Raw genomic sequence first — 23,867 nt, 5'->3', positions numbered from 1 at the left:
AGAGAGTACATCTTAAAAGTTCTCATCATAAAGAAAACAAAATTTTAAACTATATATAGGGTGATGGATATATAGCCTTATTGCGGTGACTATTTTGCAATATATACAAATAAAGAATCACTATGGTGTACACCTGAAACTAATACGTTATATGTCAATCATAAAAATAAAATTAAAAAAGAAAACAATCTCACATACCATTGCATCAAAGAGTAAAATACCCAGGAATAAATTTAACCATGTGGGTGAAAACCTATACAGTAAAAACCGTGACACTGATGAAAGAAATTGAGGAAGACACAAATAAATGGAAAGATATTTTGTATTCATGGATTACAAGAATTAATACTGTTAAAATGTCCATTCTACCCAAAACAAACTACAGATTCAATGCAATCACTATCAAAATTCCAATGGCATTTTTCATAGAACTTGAATAATCCTAAAATTTAATGGAACCACAAAAGACCCTCAATAGCCAAAGCAATCTGCTGCTTCTGTACTGTGACTTGGGGCAGGAAAGAAGAACAAAGCTGGAAGCATCACAAACTTGGATTTCAAATTCTATTACAAAGCTATAGTAATCAAAATAGTATTATTATAAAATAGACACAAAGATCAGTGGAATAGAATAGAGAGCCCCGCAATAAACACATCTATATATGGACAATTAATTTATGGACAAAGTAGCCTAGAATATACAATGGGAAAAAGTTGGTCTCTTCAATAAAAGCAAAAATAAATAAGTAGACTATATCAAACTAAATTTCTGCACAGCAAAGGAAACCGTCAATAAAATGGAAAGCAACCTACCAAGAAAATGTTTCCAAATCCATTATCTGATAAGGGGTTAAGGTCCAAAAATATATGAAGAACTCGTAGAACTTCATAACAAAAAAATCAAACAATCCAATTAAAAAATGGGAAGAGGATCTGAGTAGATATTTTTCCAAAGAAGATATACAGATGGCCAAGAGATACATGAAAAGTTTCCCAACATCAACTAATCATCAGGGAAATGCAAATCAAAAATTATAATGAGATATCACCTTGTACTTGTTAGAATAGCTATTATCAAAAAGAGAAGAAATAATAATGTTGGCGAGGATGTGGAGAAAATGGAACACTGTGCACTGTTGGTGGGAATGTAAATTGGTGCAGTTACTATGGAAATGTGTATGGATGTATCTCAAATAATACAAAATAGAACTACCATATGATACAAGAATTATAGTTCTGGGTATTTGTCCAAAGAAAATGAAAACACTAATTCAAAAAGATATCTGCACTCCCATGTTCATTGCAACATTATTTATAATAGCCAAGACATGGAAGCAAACTAAATGTCCATTGGATGAATGGATAAAGAAGATGTGGTATAGGAGAGAGGAATGGCCAAGAAGGTGGAGTGGGAAGATCCTGAGCTCACCTCATCCCACGGGTACATCAAAATTACAACTATTTACAGAGCAACTACTGATGAGAAAGACTGATAGACAGAAAAGATCTACAACTAAAGATATAAAGAAGAAACCAAAATAAAACAGTAGTAGGGTACGAAGGGCAGAAACACAATATAGTCAAGATCCATACCTCCAGGAGGACTACTCACAAAAGGGAGAATAACTGCAATTACAAGGCAGCATTTCTCCCCAAGGAGAGAGGGGTCCAAGCCCCACATCAGACTCACCAGCTCTGGGGGTCCTACACCAGAAAGAAGAGCCCCCAGAATGTTTGGCTTTGCAGGACAGAAGGGCTTACTTTCAGGAGACCCAGAGGGCTGTGATAGAGACTCCACTTTTACAGGGTGCACACATAATCTCACACACTCCAGGACTCAAGGCAGAAGCAGTAATTTGAAAGGAGCCGGGGTCAGACCCACCTGCTGATCTTGGAGAATCTCCCAGAGAGGCAGGAGGCAAGTGGAGCTCACCCTGGGGATAGACACTGGAAACAGCCATTTTGGGAGTTCATTATACCACGAGGACACTAGTGCTGGCAAGTGTCATTCTGGAGTCCTCCCTCTAGCTTATCAGCCACAGGACGTGGTCCTGCCCAACAGCCTGTCAGGAGCAGTTCTGGAATGTCTCAGGCCAAGGAGCTAGCTGAGCATGGAGACAGCCTCACTCACCAGTAGCCCAGCTGCCTTAAGGCTTCCTGTGCCCACAGCCACCCTGTGAACTGACCCCAACCGCCAGAGGACCCAGGACCTGGACCCACCTACCAGTGGGTCATCACCAACTATGGGATCCCCCAGGGTCCTGCTAGCCATCTCATAACACAGCCCTGCCTACTAGCAGTGGGTAGTCTCCACACAAGGCAAGGCCTGTCAACCAACCAGATGAGGGGCTAGCCACACTTACCAGATCACCATGCTTAATCAGCTCAGCACAACAGGAGGACCTACACAGTCACATAGGGGTCTCCCTGGAGCATACAGCTCTGGTGACCAGAGGGGAGTGCACTACCGGAATACATCACAGACATAAAGGGAGAAATTAACAGTAACATAGTTATAGTAGGGGGACTTAAAGACCCCACTTATATCAAAGGATAGATCATACGACAGAAGATCAGTAGTTAAACACTGGCCTTAAATGACACATGGATCAGATGATATTAGTAGATTATATATATAGAACATTCCATTCAAAAGCAGCAGAATACACTATCTTTTGCAGTGCACATGGAACATTCTCCAGAATAGATCACTAGGCCACAAAAAAGTCTGAGTAAATTTAAGAAAACTGAAATCATATCAAGAATTTTTTCTGGCCACAATGCTATGAGACTAGCAATCAACTATAAGAAAAAAAATGCAAAACACACAAACACATTTAGGCTAAACAAAATGTTACTGAACAACCAATGGATAACTGAAGAAATCAAAGAAGCAAGCAAAAAATACCTGGAGCCAAATGAAAGTGAAAACACAATCCAAAATACTGGGATGCAGCAAAAGTAGTTCTTAGAGGAAAGTTTATCGTTATACAAATCCACCTCAGGAAACAACAGAAATCTCAAATAAACAACCTAAACTTACACCTAAAGGAACAAGAAAAATAACAACAACAACAAAACACTCAAAGTTAGTAGAAGGAAATAAATTTTAAAAAATAGAGCAGAAATAAATGAAATAAAGACTGAAACAATGCAATAGAAAAGATCAATGAATATAAGAGCTGATTCTTTAAAAAGATAAACAAAATTAATAAAACCTTACAGTCTCATCAGGAAAAAAAGTGAGAGGGCGCAAGTCAATAAAATCAGAAATGAAAGCAGAGAAGTTACAACCAACACCATAGAAATGCAAAGCATCGTAAGAGATTACTACAAACAACTGTACATCAATAAAAGGGACAACCTAGAAGAAATGAACAAATTCCTAGGAAAGTACAATCTTCCATGACTAAACTAGGAAGAAATAGCAAATATCAACAGACCAATTACTAGTAATAAAATTGAATCAGTATTTAAATATAACTCCCAACAAACAAAAGTCCAAAACCAGACGGCTTCACAGGGGAATTCTACCAAACGTTTAGAGAAGAATTAACACCTATCTTTCTCAAATTATTCCAAAAAATTGCAGAGGAAGGAGCACCTCTAAACTCATTTTACAATGAGTCTGATACCAAAACCAGACAAAGATGCCACAAAAAAGTAAGTACAGGCCAATATCACTGATGAACATAGATGCAAAAATCCTTAATACTAGCAAACTGAATTCAACAATATATTAAAAGAATCATACACCACAATCAAGTGGTATTTATCCCAGGGATGCAAAGGTGGCTTGATATTCATAAATCAATCAGTGTGATACACCACATTAACAAACTGAAGGATAAAAATCATATGAGCTTATCAATAGGTGCAGAAAAAGCTCTTGACAAAATTCAACATCTGTTTATGATAAAAACTCTCCAAAAAGGGGTATGGGGGGACATACATCAACATAATAAGGTTCATGTATGACAAGCCACAGCTAACATCATACTCAGTGGTAAAAATCTGAAAGTATTCCCTCTAAGATCAGGAACAAGACAAGGATACCCACTCTTGCCACTTTTATTCAACATAGTTTTTTTTTTTTTTTTTTGTGGTACGTGGGCCTCTCACTGTTGTGGCCTCTCCCGTTGCAGAGCAAGGCTCCGGACGTGCAGGCTCAGCGGCCATGGCTCACAGGCCCAGCCGCTCCGCGGCATGTGGGATCTTCCTGGACCGGGGCACAAACCCATGTCCCCTGCATTGGCAGGCGGACTCTCAACCACTGTACCACCAGGGAAGCCCTCAACATAGTTTTGGAAGTCCTAGCCACAGAAATCAGACAAGAAAAACAAATAAAAGTCACCCATATTGGAAAGGGAGAAGCAAAACTGTCACTGTTTGCTGATGACATAATACTACACATGGAAAATCCTAAAGACACCACCAAAAACTACTAGAGCTCATCAATGAATTTGGTAAAGTTGGAAAATACAAAATTAAAATACAGAAACCTTTTGCATTTCTATACACACACAACTACCAGAAAGAGAAATTCAGAAAACAATTTCATTTACCATCATGATAAAAAGAATAAAATGCCTAGAAATAGGTCTAACTAAGGAGGTAAAAGACCTGTACTTGGAAAACTTTAAGACACTGATGAAAGAAATTGAGGACAATACAAACGGATGGAAAAATAAATCATGTTCATGGAATGGAAGAATTAATGTTGTTAAAATGCTACCCAAGGCAATCTACAGATTCAATGCAAGCCCAATCAAAATATTAATGGCATTTTTCACAGAAAGAGAACAAATAAGTCTATAATTTGTATGGAAACACAAAAGGCACCAAATAACCAAAATAATCTTGAGAACACAGCTTGAGATATCATGCTCCCTGATTTCAAACTTTATCACAAAGCTACAATCATCAAATAGTATGGTAATGGCACAAAAACAGACACATAGATCAATGGAAGAGAATAAAAAGCCCAGAAATGAATGCACACTTACATGGGAAATTAATCTATGAGAAAAGGAGGTAAGATTAATACAATGGGTAAAAGATGGTGCTGGGAAAACTGGAAAGCTGTTTGTAAAGGAATGAGATTAGAAAACCTTCTAATGCATTAGAGAACTAAATGTAAGGCTGGAAACCATAAAACTCCTAGAATAAAACATAGGCAGAGCTCTCTTTGATATAAATCATAGCATTTTTTTTTTGGATATCTCTCCTAAGGTAAAGGAAATAAAAGCAATAGTAAACAAATGGGACCAATTTAAACTTAAAACCTTTTGCACAGCAAAGGAAACCACTGATGAAACAAAAAGACAACCTACTGATGGGAGAAGATATTTGCAAATGATATGACTGATAGGGGCTAATATCCAAAATATATAAACAGCTCATAACAACTCAACATAAAAAAAGACAGCCCAATTAAGAAAATGGGCAGAAGACTTGAATAGACATTTTTCCAAAGAAGACATATGGATGGCCAACAGGCATATGAAAAGATGCTCAACATCACTAATCATCAGGGAAATGAAAATCAAAATCTCAATGAGATTATCACCTCACACTTGTCAGAATGTCTAGTATCAAAAAGTCTACAAGTAACTTTTGGAGAGGATGTGATGAAACGGGAATTCTTGTACTGTTGGTGGGAATGTAAATTGATGCAGCCACTATGGAAAACAGTATGGAGGTTCATTAAAAAACTAAAAATAGAACTACTTATATAATCTAGCATTTCTACTCCTTGGTATATATTTGAAGAAAATGAAAACATTAATTTGAAAAGATACATGAATCTCAATGTTCATAGCAGCATTATTTACAACAGCCAAAATATGAAAATAATTTTAAAGTGTCCATCAACTAACTATACATATATGTGTGTGTGTCTGTATATATACATATATATGCATCAATATGTGTGTGTGTGTGTGTGTATAATGCAATATTACTCAGTCATGAAAAAAGAATGAAATCTTGCCATCAGCGACAACATGGATAGACCTAGAGGATGTTATACTAAGTGAAATAAGTAGGAGAAAGACAAATACCACATGATTTCACTTATATGTGGAATCTAAAAAACAAATGAATAATCATAACAAAACAGAAACAGGGTTATAGATACAGAGAATAAACAGGTGGTTGCCAAAAGGGAAGGGAGGGGGTTGCAGGGACGAAGAAAATATGTGAGGCAGATTAAGAAGTACAAACTTCCAGTTGCAAAGTAAATGAGTCAGGGGTATGAAATGTGGGGAACATAGTCAATACCTATGTAATCTTTGTGTGGTGAAATACTGTAACCTGACTTATCCTGTTGATCAGTTTGAAATGTATAGAAATATAGAACCACTATGTTGTGTAACAGGAACTAACATAGTGTTATAGGTCAGCTATACTTCAAAAACAAACAACCTCACAGAAAAAGAGATCAGATTTGTGGTTACCAGAGGTGAGGGTTGTGGGGAAACTGGATGAAGGCAGGTAAAAGGTATAAACTTCCAATTAGAAGATAAAAGTACGAGGGATGTAATTTACAACATGATAATAATTAACACTGCTGTATGTTATATATGAAAGCTATTAAGAGAGCTCATCACAAGGAAAAATATTTTTCCTCTATTTCTTTAATTTTTTATGTATATGGATGGATATTCACTAAGCTTATTGTGATGAATATTACATGCTGTAAGTCAAGTAATTACACTGTACACCTTAAACTTATACAGTGTACTGTGTCAATTACATCTCAATAAAACTAGAAGAAAAAAAAGTAGATGTGGTAAATATACAACAGAATATTACTCAGCCATAAAAAAGAAGGAAATTCTGCAGTTTGTGGCAACATGGATGGACCTTGAGGGCATTGTGTCAAGTGAAATAAGCCAGAGAAAGAAAATACCATATGATCTCACTGAGATGAGGAATCTAAAACAAACAAATCAAACCCATTGATACAGAGCACAGATTGGTTATTGCTAGAGGTGGAGTGGGAGGGTGTGGTGGTGGGGAAAAGGATGAAGGTAATCAAAAGGTACAAACTTCTAGGTAAAAAATGAAGTCTGGGGATGTAACATACTGCATGGTGTCACAGTTAATAATACTGAATTATATACTTGGTAAAAAAAAGAAGTGTAGCAGGAAGCAAAAATGAAAATGTTTATCTCAGATGATCACCATTCTTAATATGGTTATCTCATTCTCACACAGCTTTTTCAAATTCTTACTGATGTGTTAATTGCTAACATATGGAACTACCCTCAAAATCTGAAGGAAAAAAAGCTATCTAATAAGACTGATACCAAAGCTATAACTTAATGCTTTGGTTTTATTATTTTCAGAACACAACCATATATATTTTCTCAACTGAACCTCATGATGTTCAGATACAACTCAGAATCCCATTTTAGAAAGTAAATAATTTGATATTCAAAGGTTGCTGGTTTGCCCCTGGTCCCATGGCTAATAAATGGGAAAATTAAATTATAATCTTTTGATTATTTTCTCACCAAAACACTCTCTCGTCATGGATAGTTTGGGTGCACTCCTTCCTCTGTCCAGTTTTATGCTCCATGTTCATGTCAGTTTATATTTATTGGGCACCTAACTTGTGCTAGGCACTGTGATGGGAAAGGATGTGAAAATGAACAACATACTGTCTACTTAATTCAGGTTCCTCAGATACAGCTTTAGGTCCTTATAGCCACTCTTATGAGGAAGTGTAATCCCCGGGATTGGGGTGAGGGACAGAGGCAGTTAGGCAGGGAAGGAGGGAGAGAAACACAAGGAAGCATTACAGAGTTCACCAACACGAAGTGCAACTGACCCCTCAGAACCATCCTCTAGAAGTATGATAACCTTTGTTTCAGGACATTACATGGTGGTGGAGGTTGGAAAGTTGTGGAGAAAGGGGGACAAATTTATCTACCAGCTCCCATGCATTGGTTGTAGGTTTGCTCCTTGGGGTATTAACTTCTTTACACTGGTGTTGCACACATGTGAACACCTAGGGGGGTCTGCCTTATCCCTGTATAATCACAGAAGCCTCGGGTAGGAGGAGAGGGGCCTATGGCGTCAGCATAAAGCAATGCACTGCCAGGTAAAACTTCCAGGTTCCCCCAGTGGGATGATGGAATGAGAGTCAGGACAGGCCAGCGGGGTGATACATGAAAGGAGTCGTGACATAATTCAATGTGAAGATTTTAACACTCACCATTCACATTTCCAGGCCTCACAATGGCTAGTAGGAATCTTCACACAGGAGTCTCTCAGCAGCTCTAATGTTATATATTTCCAAGCCAGAAGTCTTGCGTCTCCCTCTTCAAAGTCAACTCTCCTCCTAAAACAAACAGTGAAAAGATTTGTCTTCACGATGATGAAGATAGTTTCATGGTTACAATTAAATAGCCATGATGTAGATAAAAGAAAATGGGACATACAATGAGCATGCATCTAGGAACAAACTTTAAGCCTAACTCACTCAGTCAACGTTGAGAACTAACATTCTCTGTTGTTAGGCTTTGTGTTAGTAGGTGCTGGGATACAAACGTTACCCGTCCTTGCCTTGAAGAAACTGACTGACTACTGGCTGCACTTAGAATTTACCTGGGGAGTTTTCAAACGACTGTTGGCCCAGGTGCCACCCCTTGAGGTTCTGATTTAATTGGATCCGGGTACAGCTTAGGCATTAGGATTTTAAAAGCTCTCATGTGATTCTTCTGTGCAGGTGAGATGTTTCAAGCTGTGATGCAATGCAGGCTTCAATCTGGCCTAAAGGATGTTGAATTTTAGTGCATCAGAGTCACCTAGGGAATATTTTTAGGCATGCTGATTTCCAGATCCATTGGCAGGATTATGATTCACTGAATCTAAGGTGAAGCACAGGGATCTGCGTAGTTAATAAGAGCTCCAAGAGAACCATGTGCAGAGTGCTTAGACCCCACTTTGAGAACCATTTCCAGTCTTAAGAGGGTAATGGCAAGAGCGAACAGATTTCAGAAGAGAGCACAAGTGTTGCTCATCAATTGAAAGAAGTATGAGGAAATATTAAGATTACTTATTCTGACGACAGGGCCAAAGGAGGACTTAAAAAAGAGGAGGCTAGAGACTGTTCCTCCTGCAGGGGAAATGTTTTGTGTGGTGACCAGCTGTTCTTCATCTCCTCCAGGACAGATGAAGAGTAACCGCCTTTAAACTGTAGCATGTGGGCTTTAGGTTATATGCAAGAAAGGAATTCCTGGCAGTAAGAGCTGTTAAGCACTGATTTAGGTTATTAAGGAAGGCTGTGAATTTTTTTCCCTGGAGGTTTTCAAAACCAGTATAGATTCTCATCTTTCTGGGCTAAGGTATTATCCTGCTCAAAGGCATAGGGAGTAGACTAGATAACTTTTTAAATTCTTGAATGGTTTATGACATGGATTTGTAACTAACAGCAACAGTAGTTAAATGTGAAAGTGGAGGGCTTCCCTGGTGGCGCAGTGGTTGAGGGTCTGCCTGCTGATGCAGGGGACACGGGTTCGTGCCCCGGTCCGGGAGGATCCCACATGCCGTGGAGCGGCTGGGCCCGTGAGCCATGGCCGCGTCCGGAGCCTGTGCTCCGCAACGGGAGAGGCCACAGCAGTGAGAGGCCCGCGTACAGGAAAAAAAAAAAAAAAAAAAAACGTGGAGGGACTTCCAGAATGGCAGAGTGAGGAGCCTGGCAGGCCCTCTTCCCAGCAAGACAACCATTTAATTGACGAAAATTATATATATATATATATATATATATATATATATATATATATATATATATATGTAAAGGTAAAGCCCTGGAAGTAGGGGCACACAGCAAATGGAGAAACATTCATTCGAGAAAATCTACTCAATTGCAGCAAGAACAGTCAGAGTCTGAGGCATTTGAGTCACGGGCCCCTCCTCCTCCCCCTCAGCTCTGTGTTTGTGAAACTTTTTTCTGGGAGTTTTACTCTGGGTGGTGCAGCCCAGAAGCCTAGGAGGTGTCAGGGTGGAGGGGAGGGGACTCCCTCCTCCCCCAGTTCCCAGTCTAGGACGTTTTCACTCTGCGAGGGGCAGGCTGCAAGTGCTTATCAATCCCGGTTTCCCACTCATATTACAGAAACTCTATTTAGGGCAGGTGTGACTGAAAGGATGGAGGTTCCCATCCCCCACCAGCCCCTCAGAGGGCAGAGACACTATCCCAGGTGTGGTAGTCTGAGAATACTGGGGCCCCAATTGCCCCTGCCCCAGAAGTGTGGATGTGCTGTGTTTGGGGAGGAGTGGGCAAGTTGAGAAGACAAGGGGCTACCATCCCCGACTCCAGAACTCACCTGTAGAGGAAGGGTGTCACTTGGGAGAGGCAGACCACTATCCCTGCTCCCAGCTCCTGTGCAGCAGTCTAGAGGTTCTGCTCAGGGAGAGAGGAAAGTTGTGAACAACTCCGTTGGAGGGGACTGACTATATTTGTAACAGAGCTTGGAGAATTCCAGGCCCAAGGGTGTTTTTTAAAACAATGGAGATCTTGGCGGAGGGCAATTAAGAGGGTCTGGTAGCTCCATGGTACTGGTAGCAACAAGTGAACTAGCAGAACAGCCAGAAGTTTAACAGAGAGAACCATGGAAAGAGACAGCCAAGAAAAACCTTCCTGGAATCACAGTCAACTCTGTGGGTAGAAATGGCTGTGCCCATGTACTAGGCACCTACTCAGAAGGACTCTAGGAGTTGGGCTGATCTGAAATCGTTCCCCAAGTTGCACACAGATCCCTCAACACAGGGTAGAAGCCTTACTGGCACAAGAAATTTAAGCATAACCTCTGACCAAACACTGGCTGAACAATAAACTGCTCTGGCCCAGGGGCAACTCCTAGGAAGCCAGGTTTAAAAATAAAATTATATGCATCCCCAGCAGTTTGGAAGACTGTGTACATGCCTCAAACAGTAACCTCTCAGGAGCTACTAGGCCCTGACTGATTGTGGGGCAAAAACATAAACTCTGTTAATTGTGATGGCAGTCTCCAAGCCACACAGACACTCAATGGTAAAAGGTAAAGTCTAACTGACTATGGAAGCTTAAAACAACCTTTGACACATAAGTAGATTCAGTGACAACCTCTAGGAAGGCAGAGTAAAAGAAAAAATAAGGGGAAAATAATCTGAGCAGTGACATCAGAGACTGAACATTATGGGGGAAATAGATTTCGCAGAGTCAGTTCAGCCAAGTCACTGAACAAATAAATAAATGAAGCAAACAACAACAACAATCCCTCAGGGGATATCAGTGTCCACAGTTGCTACAATATATTACCAAAAATGTCCAGTTTTCAATTAAAAATTACAAGATGTGTTCAGAAACAGGAAAGTGTGACACGTACACAGGAAAAATGGCAGGTAATAGCAACTGCCTTTGAGGGGCCAAGATATTGGACTTAGCAGACACAGACTTCAAAGCATCCATTAAAAGTATGTTCAAAGAACTGAAGGAAACCATTTCTATAAACTTTAGGGAAAGTATGGTGACAATGTCTTGTCCAATGGAAAATATCAATGAAAAGATTCAAAGTTTAAAGAGAATCAAATGGAAGTACTGAAGTGGAGAAGTACTATAACCAAAATGAAAAACACTAAGAAGGGCTCAAAAGTAGATCCGAGATGGCAGAAGAAGGAATCGGTCAAGTTGAAGTTAGATCAACAGTGAGTACATAATCTGAAGAACAGAGAGAACAAAGAACAGAAAAACATAAACAGTCTCGTAGAAATGTGAGACATCATTAACGCATGTGTAAAGGGAGTACCTGAGGAAGGAGGAGAGAGAGAAATAGGGAGAAAATGTATTTGTTGAGCTTTCTGGTCATGTGATATTTTTCATCAAATTTGGAAGTTTTCAGCCATTATTTTTTTCAAACTCCAAGTAGGATAACACAGAGAGATCCATACCTAGATACATCATAATCACAAAGTCAAACACCAAAGATAAAGAGAACATGTTGAAAGCAGTAAGAGAGAAATGAATCATCATGTTCAAAGGAACTCCAGGAAGATTAATAACTAACTTCTCATCAGAAACAATGGAGGCCAGAAGGCAGTGGGACAGCATACTCAAAATGTGAGTGTGCAATGGGAGACTGGAATTTGTGGACATTATTCCCCAGGGACTTCTCATACATTTGTCTTTCTCTATCCTGTATGATTTCCTCATTATTCCCCACATTATCTCCTGATGGTTTCTGAATCATTGTGGGGGAAATATTTTATGATTTCACTTAGTATAAATTTATCAAAGTTTTCAGAAATAGTCCTGGACTTTCCATCTCCTCTAGAATTAAGTATGTATTTTTGATTCTTGTTTCAGGTTGTGAGGACAGAGGTCTTTGTCATGGACATCTACTGTTATTTGCTCTGCATCTATTCCTTCTTGATGGTACATCTGATGTTCTTTTGGGGAACCATACCTCCCTCCTTCTCAGTCCATATGGTTTACCTGAGGTTGATCTAAAATCCTGGCTTTATGGGGGGCATATAACAAAAATCTTCTCAGAGATTTCCTCTGACCATACTGAGCCCTGATAGGTTTAGGGATAGGGACATACCCAAGTCATGCTAATGAAACTCAACTTGGAGACTTTGGTTAGAAGTTGGGCAGAAGGAGATGTCATTTGATTACAGTCACTCAACTGGTTTGATGGAAGCCTGTGGCTGTCATGGGCCACCAGGAGGAGAAGGCCTCCTGGAGATATGGGCTGACACAAGGGAAAATAGAACTGAGAGACTGGGAGAGAGAAATCTTGTCCTCCTTATGGCATTAATTTGAGCCATAATGAATCCAGTTGTGACTAGAGCCAACTTTGATCCCAGATTACATGAACAATATATCCCCTTTTGCACATCAAGTTTGAGTTGGGTTTCTAGTAGTCAAAATTAGAAGAGTCATGAATAATGATATGTTCTTCTTCTACACTTTTCATATACCTATGAATGTGTTAATTTTATAACTGAAAAAAAACTTTATACAAGAGGCAGAACAGATATAGGTACACAGAGACTCAAAGTTAGCTTAGGATGGTATGTTAGAAAGTCATTTTCTCTTTTTGTGAATTTGTTTTTAAAACTGCAGTAACTTTAATAATGAATTCAAGAAACTGATGCCAATTTGATCTTCTAATATCGCGAGTGTTGGACAATGCCCAGCAGGTGATGTTGATCTAAGTGTGAACATATCCATCATTAGTGGCCCTACATCTCCTTAACCATCCAGGCCTGGAGAGGTTGTTGAGGTTAGAGTTGAGGGCAGGGTGGGCAGAGGTGACTAGCAAAGAGAGCCCTGAACATTAACTCAGCGCCTTGTTGAGCTATGTAGGACATACTAAAAGATCCAAGGAGGCCACGTTTAAAAATAGCATAATGAAATTAGTACACTGCAGTCTGCCCTGAGGAGCAGACATGACCTGACTTGATGAAGTTTCACATACAAAATGGATTTTATTTTTAGGGCATTCTATCTGGGATAACAATGGCTCTGCTGATAGGAAGGTGGTGGGTATAGTTTGTCTTGGTGGCTGGCACTTATGCTTGAAAAGAACAAAATAGCATATTTAAACTGTCAAGCCCTAATTGTTTCATTAGATGGGGGTAGTCTTTGACAAAAGGAGCCGGTTAACTGCTGAAAGCAAGAATGATGAACAGTAATTCTGGCAGGGCACCGGGGCGCTGCACTAGTTACCTCTCCTCCTTTGTTTCTTCCCAGTTCATCTCTGTTACGAGGGAAAGTCTCATTTTCTAATGTAATGACTGCTATTAAAATCAGTTAAATGCCTTTCACGAGCTCAGTGGTATATCTTCCATGTATTTTCAGATATGAATGAACCACGGAGGCAAGTTCCAGCATTTGTATGCATCTATTGGGTCTCCAGCATTCAGTTGAATATCAGTTACAGTAATGACAGATATTTATTTAGGACGTTGAACCTAGCAGGATCCTAAAATGACTTACACATTTTATACGTTACGGAGGAAATGTCTTGTTTACCACTAACTTGCAGCCAACTCACCTTTGATGCTAAACACCACGTCACCACCAGCTGCCTGTCCTTTGTGGAAAATGGAGACCTTCGTGTCTGACAGGAACGAAGGAAGACGTTTTGGTAAGCAGGAGGTAAGAACTCAGCTTAATATCTTGATGGGACACGGCAGAGAAAGCCCCAGGCTAGGCATTTGTGGTAAATAAAGCGGTTTCCACATATTAATTTTACAAAGCATTTCTGCTCTTCCCTCTAACGCTGCACATCTGTGAGGTATCGGGGAGAGATGGGGGTGTGAGAAGGGGTGGCTCTGATTTATTTCTTGCTGCTCAGTGGAATAAAGACCCACAGCATGTTTTCCATTTACACACATTTAAGAATTTAGAGGCTGCTTAGAATGAGAGAATGGTTATATTTCACCAAGAGACATCATAAAAGCTTTCTCCAGTTTGAAACAGAAAACATCAGATCCCAGAGATAGTTATTTTTTCTCAGGTACAAGGAATCAGATGTGATTAATGCCTTTTTCAAGGGCCAGCGTCTCCTTTCCTGGACATCCAGAAAGAGCTCGCAGAGGAATCCTTCCAGCCGCCCTGGTCTCTGTTCTTGGCAGGGAGGGAGGGAAACTCCTCCGCTGGTGGGCTGTGTGGACCTGTGCTTTGGACGCTGCCCCTCTAAGTTCAGAGAATTGATTTATCTTTGATTTGGGTTTTTCAATTAGCCTTGTTTAAAATTGTCTATCTTTTTCCAAGGGCAAGCTTTCCTTTTAACCAAGCTTCACGTTACATACTGTATATAAATTTCAGCTGAGTTGTTTTCCAGATTCAAGACTGAAATGTTGAAGCCCATGTTTATCATCATTTGGGCTGAGCTGGAGCAAGCTTGTCCTTGTCAGACAGTGGTTCCAAGCCTGAATGGGCCCTCTGCTTTATTGGTTCTTGCTCCATGTTGAAGAATGATGATTTTGTTGGAGAGATATTCAGCGTTTAAACCCGCCCCTCCTCAACTTAGACAGCTGTAGACTGATGAAGGGTCGCAGTAATCGAAAAACTCCATTAAGTGAGAAGAAACCGTCAGGAAATGTGGAAAGTGTATTGAAGAGGAAAGAGACTCCCTGAGCTGAGCTCAAAGCTCAAGTGGAAGGACAATGCTTATAGCCTTTCCACCTATCCTGGTGAAGAAGTGCTGAAGAACGTTCCAGAATCTGAGGACACTCACCAGGAAGAAACTGCAAGTTGGACACAGCATGCCTTGTGGTTTAGAGAATGAGCAGGCAAACACTGACCTTTAGTGAGCAGGGCTAACTACCAAGGCATGGTAAAAACAGTTTTCCAGCACAGTGTGTCTTGCTTCCAGCGTGGACAGGGCTTTAGCTACTGCTTCCGGCAGGTGCTGACACAGGGCTTCTTTGAGTTTCATGACTCACTGCCATTTCCACAGGCTTAGCTGCCGTACAGCAGGTTCCATGGAGATGTGAAATGTTCAGAAGCTGGAGATAGGCCCCTTGCCATTGGAGACCATTGAGGAGAGGGAAGTACAGTCTCATTTTCAAATGTTAATTTGGTCTGACCCATGTAAGAATATATTTCAATGGTCTAATTTGGCAACCTGGTTTTCTAGGTAATAAGATGAATAAAAAACCTCTAGCGAGGATCACCACCTTCCCCCACCCCTGATTCTTTAATTTTCTAACAATATATGAGTAGATATGGGGGGGAAAGGGATTTACTTAACAATTACAAAATGCTTTTGGTTCTGAAAAAAAATTCTAGAAATTGAATATTGCATATATTCCCCATTTTTTTTTCTTTCCCAAATGCAAACAAATAGCCTGGAAACCTGGGGAAAATAGTGACCTGGTTTTGGATACGAAGCAAATAGCCTCACCTTAGGTGAAATTAAAATATATGACAATAAATTTCTCTATAGAACTATACTATTGATCAAAATTGTCATTTGTAGGTTAATAGGTACATTTAATTTCTTATGTTTACATTTTCACTCTGAAAATTAGTATTCACATTGTTTTCATGGATCGTTACATTACACTCATGAATTGATCAAATGTTAAATAAGTGCTTTGAATAGCAGGCTTCTCTAAGTTTAAGGAGTTATCATCAAGACATTAACAATAATTCACATGCTCATAAAATTGCCAAATTGGAATCTTGGTGGTAAACTGAATCAGGAATCTGCCATCATGAACCATTTTGACAGGCTTCATGAGACTCTCTGAGAATATGCATGGAATTATAGAGTGATGGGGCTGGATATGAACTTAAGAGCATCTGGCATCTGGCTTAACAGAGGGGAGACAGGTCTAGCGAGGTTGAGCAGGCAGTTAAAGATGGGAGCTAGTCGTCAGGTATCCATTTGCAGCTGGAATTTCTTCAAAGGCCATCTAGAAGTGTCAACTATAAAGGGTAACACTGATCTTAGTGATTCTGTTGCTATTTTTGTGACCTTTTTCTTTTTAATAATCCTTTAGAGTTTCTTTAGGGAAAAGAGTGGTCTTAGTAACAAGAGTTTTGTGGTAATTTTTGAATGCTACCTTTTACAAACACTCATATACAAGGCCTAAATTTGTGCCCCAAGTGAGAGCAGAACAGCATGAGAAATTCCACTGAGAGAACCCCTCTGCATTTGCCTCAGCCCTAATCCTTCCTAAGAAATGTGAGCACTAAAGGATCTCTAAGGTGCTCTTCAATGTAGAGGTCTAAGACTCCATGCAGGGAAATGCTCTTTGCCAAAATGCTTTACTTACGGTTCACATATACAACATACTTCACCCCAATCCTTGCCCCTCATCCACTAAATCTAGTCTTGCTTTAAACAATTTCTGATTCTTTTGAGTATCTACTGAAAGTTCAAATAATTTCGCCAAGATTGGAAAATACAATATAGTTTAAAATAATTCTCTGTACATTATTTCGGTACACATTCTGGATTTTAAAAATAGGGCTGTTATAAAATTGCTTCAGCATAACTGCTAAGACTCAGATAAAGGGAATAAGAAAAACTAAGAACACTGAAATTTTCTTATGCTTCAAAACAATTATATGGAATAATAATGTATGTAAAATATTAATGCTTCAGAATCACACTAGGTCAGCCTATAGTAGCATGCCTGACTTCACAGAAAAAATAAAATCTGACATATCTAATGCATGATACTGATAAACTCCACGAGTACTGGGAGGGAGGGATATTTAGACAACATGGCTCAATTGGCTATGATCCATTAGAGTTGAATAAATTTTGATGTAGACAAAATGTTAATAATAATTCCAGAGTGGTAGGATGTAGCTCATTAAAAAAACAAAACAAACACAACAGTCTAGTATTGTTCCTGGGGCGGTGGGTGGGAGGGGAGATATTGAATACTATTGAGTACGCTACATAGGGAGAACATAAGTGATATTATAATTTTCACCCTATGACTTGCAGATCTCTCTCCTAAATTCTGCTCCCCTGTATCACTTCCCTTTATGTGTCAGACATCAACAATGAGATATCTTGCTGTCACCTCAATCGTAGTATCTTTTAGATGGAACTTCTCTTGCCTTTGAGCACTGTTTTCTAACTCCCCATGTCTGTAATAAAGATCTTCTCTAGGTTACCCAAGTTTGAAATCCTGAAATGACCCCTGACTTATCCCTGTTTTATCCAAGAAACTTGGAGATTTTTCCAAGAATCGACTCTATTCTATACTCATTTTTTAACGATGTTATTGTCATCTAGGCCAATCTATTAAATAACCTATTGGCATCCCATATCAAGAGACTTCATTCATTGTCCATCTTTCCTCTGGGTTCTGTGAATCCATTAAGGCTCAGTTCAAGACTTATTTCTCCATGTAATTTTGCTGAATTTTACCAAACTTATGCCCTTGCTCTTCTCTTTATCCTCTAAACCTGGACTATAAGTTAATTTATACCAAAAAAAAAAAAATAAACCCACTAAATTATTGCCTGCCTCATGATGTTTGATGTTGTTTGCACACAGTATAACCTTCCCACTGAAATATAAGCTCCTAGGGTGCAGAGATTGCCTCTCACAGTTATTCTAAATTTCCTACAGAAACTAGTTGGTGCTATGGAAGTGATATGCTAAAACAGTATGCATTAATTGATTTCCTATTTATTGAGAGCTGTCAAAAACATTATTTATATTTCCATGAAAATGGTCTTCATGTCTTTCAGAAAATTGAGGGTAAGTTACATATCTAAAAAATATATATATATTTTATATATATATATATATATATATATTTTAGATATGTAATTCACCCTCAACTTTGGGTATTTTTTCCATGTACCTGTAATTCTTTGCTGCAAGCTGAAGACAACACATAAGGAGGCAAATGTATGGGACTAAGGAAAGTTTGGTTCAAAAATAAAAAATTCTAACTTCTATGACATTTGAGAACCCTCAGAAGGTTATATAAATATGTTTTTGTTTTTATCATGAAATGTTTGCCATTTTGGCTACTTCGAGTATAGATATTATTGAGGTCATATCAGATTACATGTTGAGAGGTCTAGAACGGATATATGTCAACAAGATTTCTGATAGTCACATGAAAACTGGAAAACATGTGAAAATGCAAATGCTTTACCTAGAGTCCATAACTGACTCTATACAGTAACACAAATAGCTTCATCGACATTTTAGAAACTCAGTTCAGTGGTAAAGATATCATCCAAAAAGAGAAGATGAGCAATGATGCATCAGATTCACAATAAATCTATGTGAGTTTTTGAATTTTAGGCAATAGTTGTATTTATTTTTATTGTAGTTTTTATGAGGAGCCTTTGGAAAAGCTTATGTTCCATGATCTGATGTTTATGGTCAGTTCAATCTTTCTTTGAAGATGAGCTACACCCATAAAATAGGCCATGACCAGGAGTTTCCTGGTGGCGCAGCGGTTAAGAATCCACCTGCCAAGGGGACACGGGTTTGAGCCCTGGTCGGGGAAGATCCCACATGCTGCGGAACAACTAAGCCCGTGAGCCACAACTACTGAGCCTGCGCTCTAAAGCCTGCCAGCCACAACTACTGAGCCCGTGTGCCACAACTCCTGAAGCCCGCGTGCCTACAGCCTGTGCTCTGCAACAAGAGAAGCCACCACAATGAGAAGCCTGCGCACTGCAACAAAGAGTAGCTCCCGTTTGCCACAACTAGAGAAAGGCCTGCGCACAGCAACGAAGACCCAATGCAGCCAAAAATAAATAAATAAATTTATTTTTTTTAAAAAAAGCGTCATGACTCATCCAAATGCTTATGACTACATGATGCTCATTTGTAAGGTTCGGATCTTTACAACTTTATAGACACACCTTTTCTTGACAAGCCCGAAGTGCCTGGGCTCAGTAGTGATGTAAGTATGTGCCACCACAGGCTCAGGAATGAGCATGCTCTTCCATTATCCAGGCTGACCTCCGTGTCTGGCTATATAAACTAGTCTGTCTGCTGTGAATATTAATCATGTTGGCTTTAAACATGAGAGTCTTTTAAAAGAGAAGCTTTCAACTCCTCAACAATAACAAACAATTTAACATTGTGTTTAGCAACTTGTCAGCTACTTCATCTCTGTCAGAGGCATCTCTTTGGTGATTATATCTCAATCATGGCTGGACCAGTTTGAAATATGCATTATACAGAAGTGAGGTGTCCATAAAACAATTTAATAGCATTTCTTACTGTGAAAAAAAATTAAAAATTGAGAGAGAGTTGTGTGTGTGAAAGAGAGTGAGAAAGAGAGAGAGGGAGAGAGGGAGAGAGAGACAGAGGAAAAAAAATAAAAGGAGGTTATAGGTAACACTCCTTGGGCACTACCAGGAGCTTCTACAAACATCATATGGATTGACTCATTTAATCCTCGTCACGACCCCATAAGACAGCTACTGTTATTATTTATATTTTTTTCTGATGAGGAAATTGAAGCACAACGAGTAAGTATAGATTTAAGATTTGAACCCGGGCAGTCTGACACCAGAGCAGAACCTTTAAACCTCTATGGCATATTTCCTCTCTATATACAAATTGCTGATTGTTATTTTGAAAATAGTTATAACACAAAATAAATTTGGGTTTGAATTTTCTATCATTTTATTGAGTACATGAAATGGAGCTATTTGTTCAGTTGGTGGTAGGTAGAATGAACTGACAAGTAGTTTTCATACAATGGGGAGAAATTAAAGTTATTTGAAATCTCATAATGGTTAAGCAATGCACCTATTCTTTGGGTTCAGTTGGCTTTTTTCATCAAGTCTTATTCTTGATCACTTTCCTAATTTTACTTTAGAGTTTCATGCCCAGCCTTTATAAATGTCAAAGCATTAGCCAGCAAATATTAATTAATTAAACGTTCACTTCCCTTCCCAATGTACATGTCTAGAGAGTAGAATCTTGCGGGTGCTTTACTGAGGGTTGATCAGTAGAATTAGTCGTTCAGCCAAAAGTAAAGGGTAAAGTGTGAATATGAAGTGTGTAATGTTTTATCTACAGACCACTGGAAAAATGGTTTGGTTTTGATAGTCCATATCTGTTCATGTGAGGTTAACAGAGCAAAATTAGAAGATTTTATTGTTTTGTATGAAATTATTTCCAGGCATCACTAGCTGAGTACTGTGTCAACTATGGTGAAAATTTGTTGTTTAGCTGCTGGGCATCCAGGTTATACATTGGTAGAACCTCCTCTCCCCCAGTCTTAGCTCATTTCCAATTCTAGAGGTAGAGCATGTGCCCAAAGCCTAAGCCAATTAACATATGACAATCCCTTAACACTTGTAATTAATTCAAGTGTGTCCTAATCAGTCCATTAGGACGCTTGGGGAGTGCTTGAATTCAGGAGGATGTAGCCATGGGAGTTTCTGGCAGTCAATTTGAAGCCAAGAGAATGGAGCCAACTTTGAGCATATCAAGTTAAGAAATGATGAGAAAAAAAAAATCCAACAACAAAAAAATTACAGATAAAACCATCCAATCTCTGGATCATTCCTTGCTTGAATCCAGAATACCTTGTCTTGTTTGATTATGAGAGCCAGCAGATTTCATTTTTTTGCTTAAGCAAATTTGAAATGGGGCTTCAGTGATTTACAATGGAAAGAAACGTAAATATAAAAGTGAAAAGAAGTGGAAAAATGAACAAAGCAAAAAACTTCTTAAAATATATTTAACTTCCCTATTGGGATATTAAGGTGTTAAGTGGGATAAATTTGAAACCATTTTCCTCAGTGTTTTTTTGTTGCTGTTGTTGTCGTTTTTTAGCAGACACTATTTGGGCCTAGCAGAATCCCCCCTTTTAAGTTGCCACCGATATCCCTGACAGTACTTGCGGAGGTGGTGATCCTCAAAGGCCATGTTTGTTTCATGTGATACTGAGCTCCTGCCACCTCTTTGGGACCTGAAAAACGTTGGGTCAATCTAGAGGTTAACTGAGCCAAATGTTTTATCTCATTTGAGTATCTGCACTATAAGACAGGATTATTACCAGAGAATGATGAGCACTTGAATTGCAGGTCATGTTGAGCCTGGAGGTAATTTTCAGCTGTGTGCAAATTGACTAAGCAGAAAGCAAAATTTGAAGAAAGGAACAGGAGACTTCAATTGACAAGCAAAACAAAAGAGAGAGAGAGAGAGAGAGAGAGAGAGAGAGAGAGAGAGAGAGAGAGAGAGAGAGAGATGAGAAGATGTGGAGTTCTACAATAAATGAAAGAATCATCTAAGTTTATGACTTCCCAGTTTCATTCCTTCTGTAACTTTACTGAGTGTCCTGACTGTCCATTCATTCATTTATTCAGTTGTTTATAGTCATTTAACAAATAACATTGAGCCACCTCTTTTGGGGCTCTGTGTTGTACTGTTCTAGGTTCTACAGATAGAGTGATAAACGAGACAGATAAAGTTCCTGCCTTTCTCAGGGAGCTTGTAATTTGGAGAGAGAGAGAAAGAAGGAAAGAAGGAAAAAAGGAAGGAAGAAGTAAGGAAAGAATGAAGGAAAACCTGCCTATATATGGAGAGAGAGAAAGAGAGAGAAGTTATAAATGCTTTAAAGAAAAATGTAGAAGTGTCAAAGGATAGACAGTGGTCCAGAAATGCATGTGAGGCTGATGGTATTTTATTGGTTGATCAAGATTTGAACCTCTAAGGTGACAACTGACAATTGAAGGCAGTGAGAAAGTAGGCTACTCTGCTAGCTGGAAAAAGAGAATTCCATGGAGAGAGTAGAAAATGCCAAGATAGGAGAAAGGGTGGTGCTGGGGAACAGTAAGAAGGTCAGGGTGGCTAGAGCAGAGTTAGACAGGAGGAGGTTGGGAGAACTTGAGATCAGAGAGGTATGCCAGTGGGAGAGTCTGTAGAGCCTTGAAGGCCATGCTAAGGACATTTTGAACAGGTGAATGGGAATTGCTTGTGTTTTCCGATAATAATCGTCCAATAATTCTGACTATTTACTTAGAAGTAGCTCGAGTAGGTTTCTGTTCCTTGAAAACAAACCCCTGATTAGAGTAGTTATAAAATAGTTTTTGTTGTTGTTGTTGTTTTTTGGGGGTTTTTTTGCAGTATGTGGGCCTCTCACTGTTGTGGCCTCTCCCGTTGCGGAGCACTGGCTCCGGACGCGCAGGCTCAATGGCCATGGCTCATGGGCCCAGCCGCTCCGCGGCATGTGGGATTCCCCCAGACTGGGGCACGAACCCGTGTCCCCTGCATTGGCAGGCAGACTCCCAACCGCTGCACCACCAGGGAAGCCCTAAAATAGTTTTTATAAAAATTTTTTTTCGAATTCAGTATCATATAAAACCCTTTACATATAAAAGAGATGAGAGCAGTGCTATTTCTGAATATTATTTTAAAAGTTCACATTTGTAACATTTGCTTACTATAAAGCCAAATTAATGAGAAAATGACACTGTTTTAATGAACACAAAAATGCGTACTCTGGGTTATAGCTGATAAATGCAGTCTCAATCTTCAATCTTATTTTTGTATTTTGCATTGCTTACACAATATTGAAAAAAAATTCTGATTCACACCAATAAATAGGTGCAAATGATAAGCAATTTTAAGAGCTCACCTTGAAATCTCAGAACTTTCTTCAAATAAACTGACCTAGAAAGTTGAAGGTGAGGCAATGGTTAATTTTCTTTAAACATTTGGATTCTAACATTATCTGCCTTCTTTATAGTGACCATAAAAGGGAGGCATTAAACTCACCAAAAAATTTACCAAAAAAAAAAAAAAATGTTAAAACTACTTACAATATGGTATGACAAGGTATGTATTATGCTTCTTTGTTACTGCAGAGCTGGCTGTTGGTACACTGTGGCTAGAATATGCACCAAGGGAATCTGGCTGAGTTTGGGTTGCAGTAGGTACTTCCCAGAACCATTTTCCACAAAGTGCATATAGGAGAAAGCAAATTTACTGAAAGGCCAGGTCAGAGATACAACCTGCTTTATCGATAATCCAATTTTAAGAAGTTCAAATGTATTCCCAGAGATCATTATGAGGTCTGCACAAATGATTGTTAACCTACATGCATACATTATCATCCAATGGGCTAAAATTTGCTGTAAAACACTATTTGTGCTATTTGCTTTACTATAGTTTTTAAGTGGTTTTTAAATTATTTGAAAAATTAAGTTTTTAAATCAAAAGTTTGCAAGACCCAAAGCTTCTCTGAGGAATTCCAGTGATACCTGATCAATTTTTTTTGTTTTTTTTGGGTACGCGGACCTCTCACTGTTGTGGCCTCTCCCGTTGCGGAGCACAGGCTCCGGACGCGCAGGGTCAGCGGCCATGGCTCACGGGCCCAGCCGCTCCGCGGCATGTGGGATCTTCCCGGAC

Source organism: Mesoplodon densirostris, chromosome 3 (genome assembly GCF_025265405.1).
Source record: "Mesoplodon densirostris isolate mMesDen1 chromosome 3, mMesDen1 primary haplotype, whole genome shotgun sequence".
Taxonomy (NCBI): Eukaryota; Metazoa; Chordata; class Mammalia; order Artiodactyla; family Ziphiidae; genus Mesoplodon; species Mesoplodon densirostris.
Note: the sequence above shows the minus strand (reverse complement) of the source record.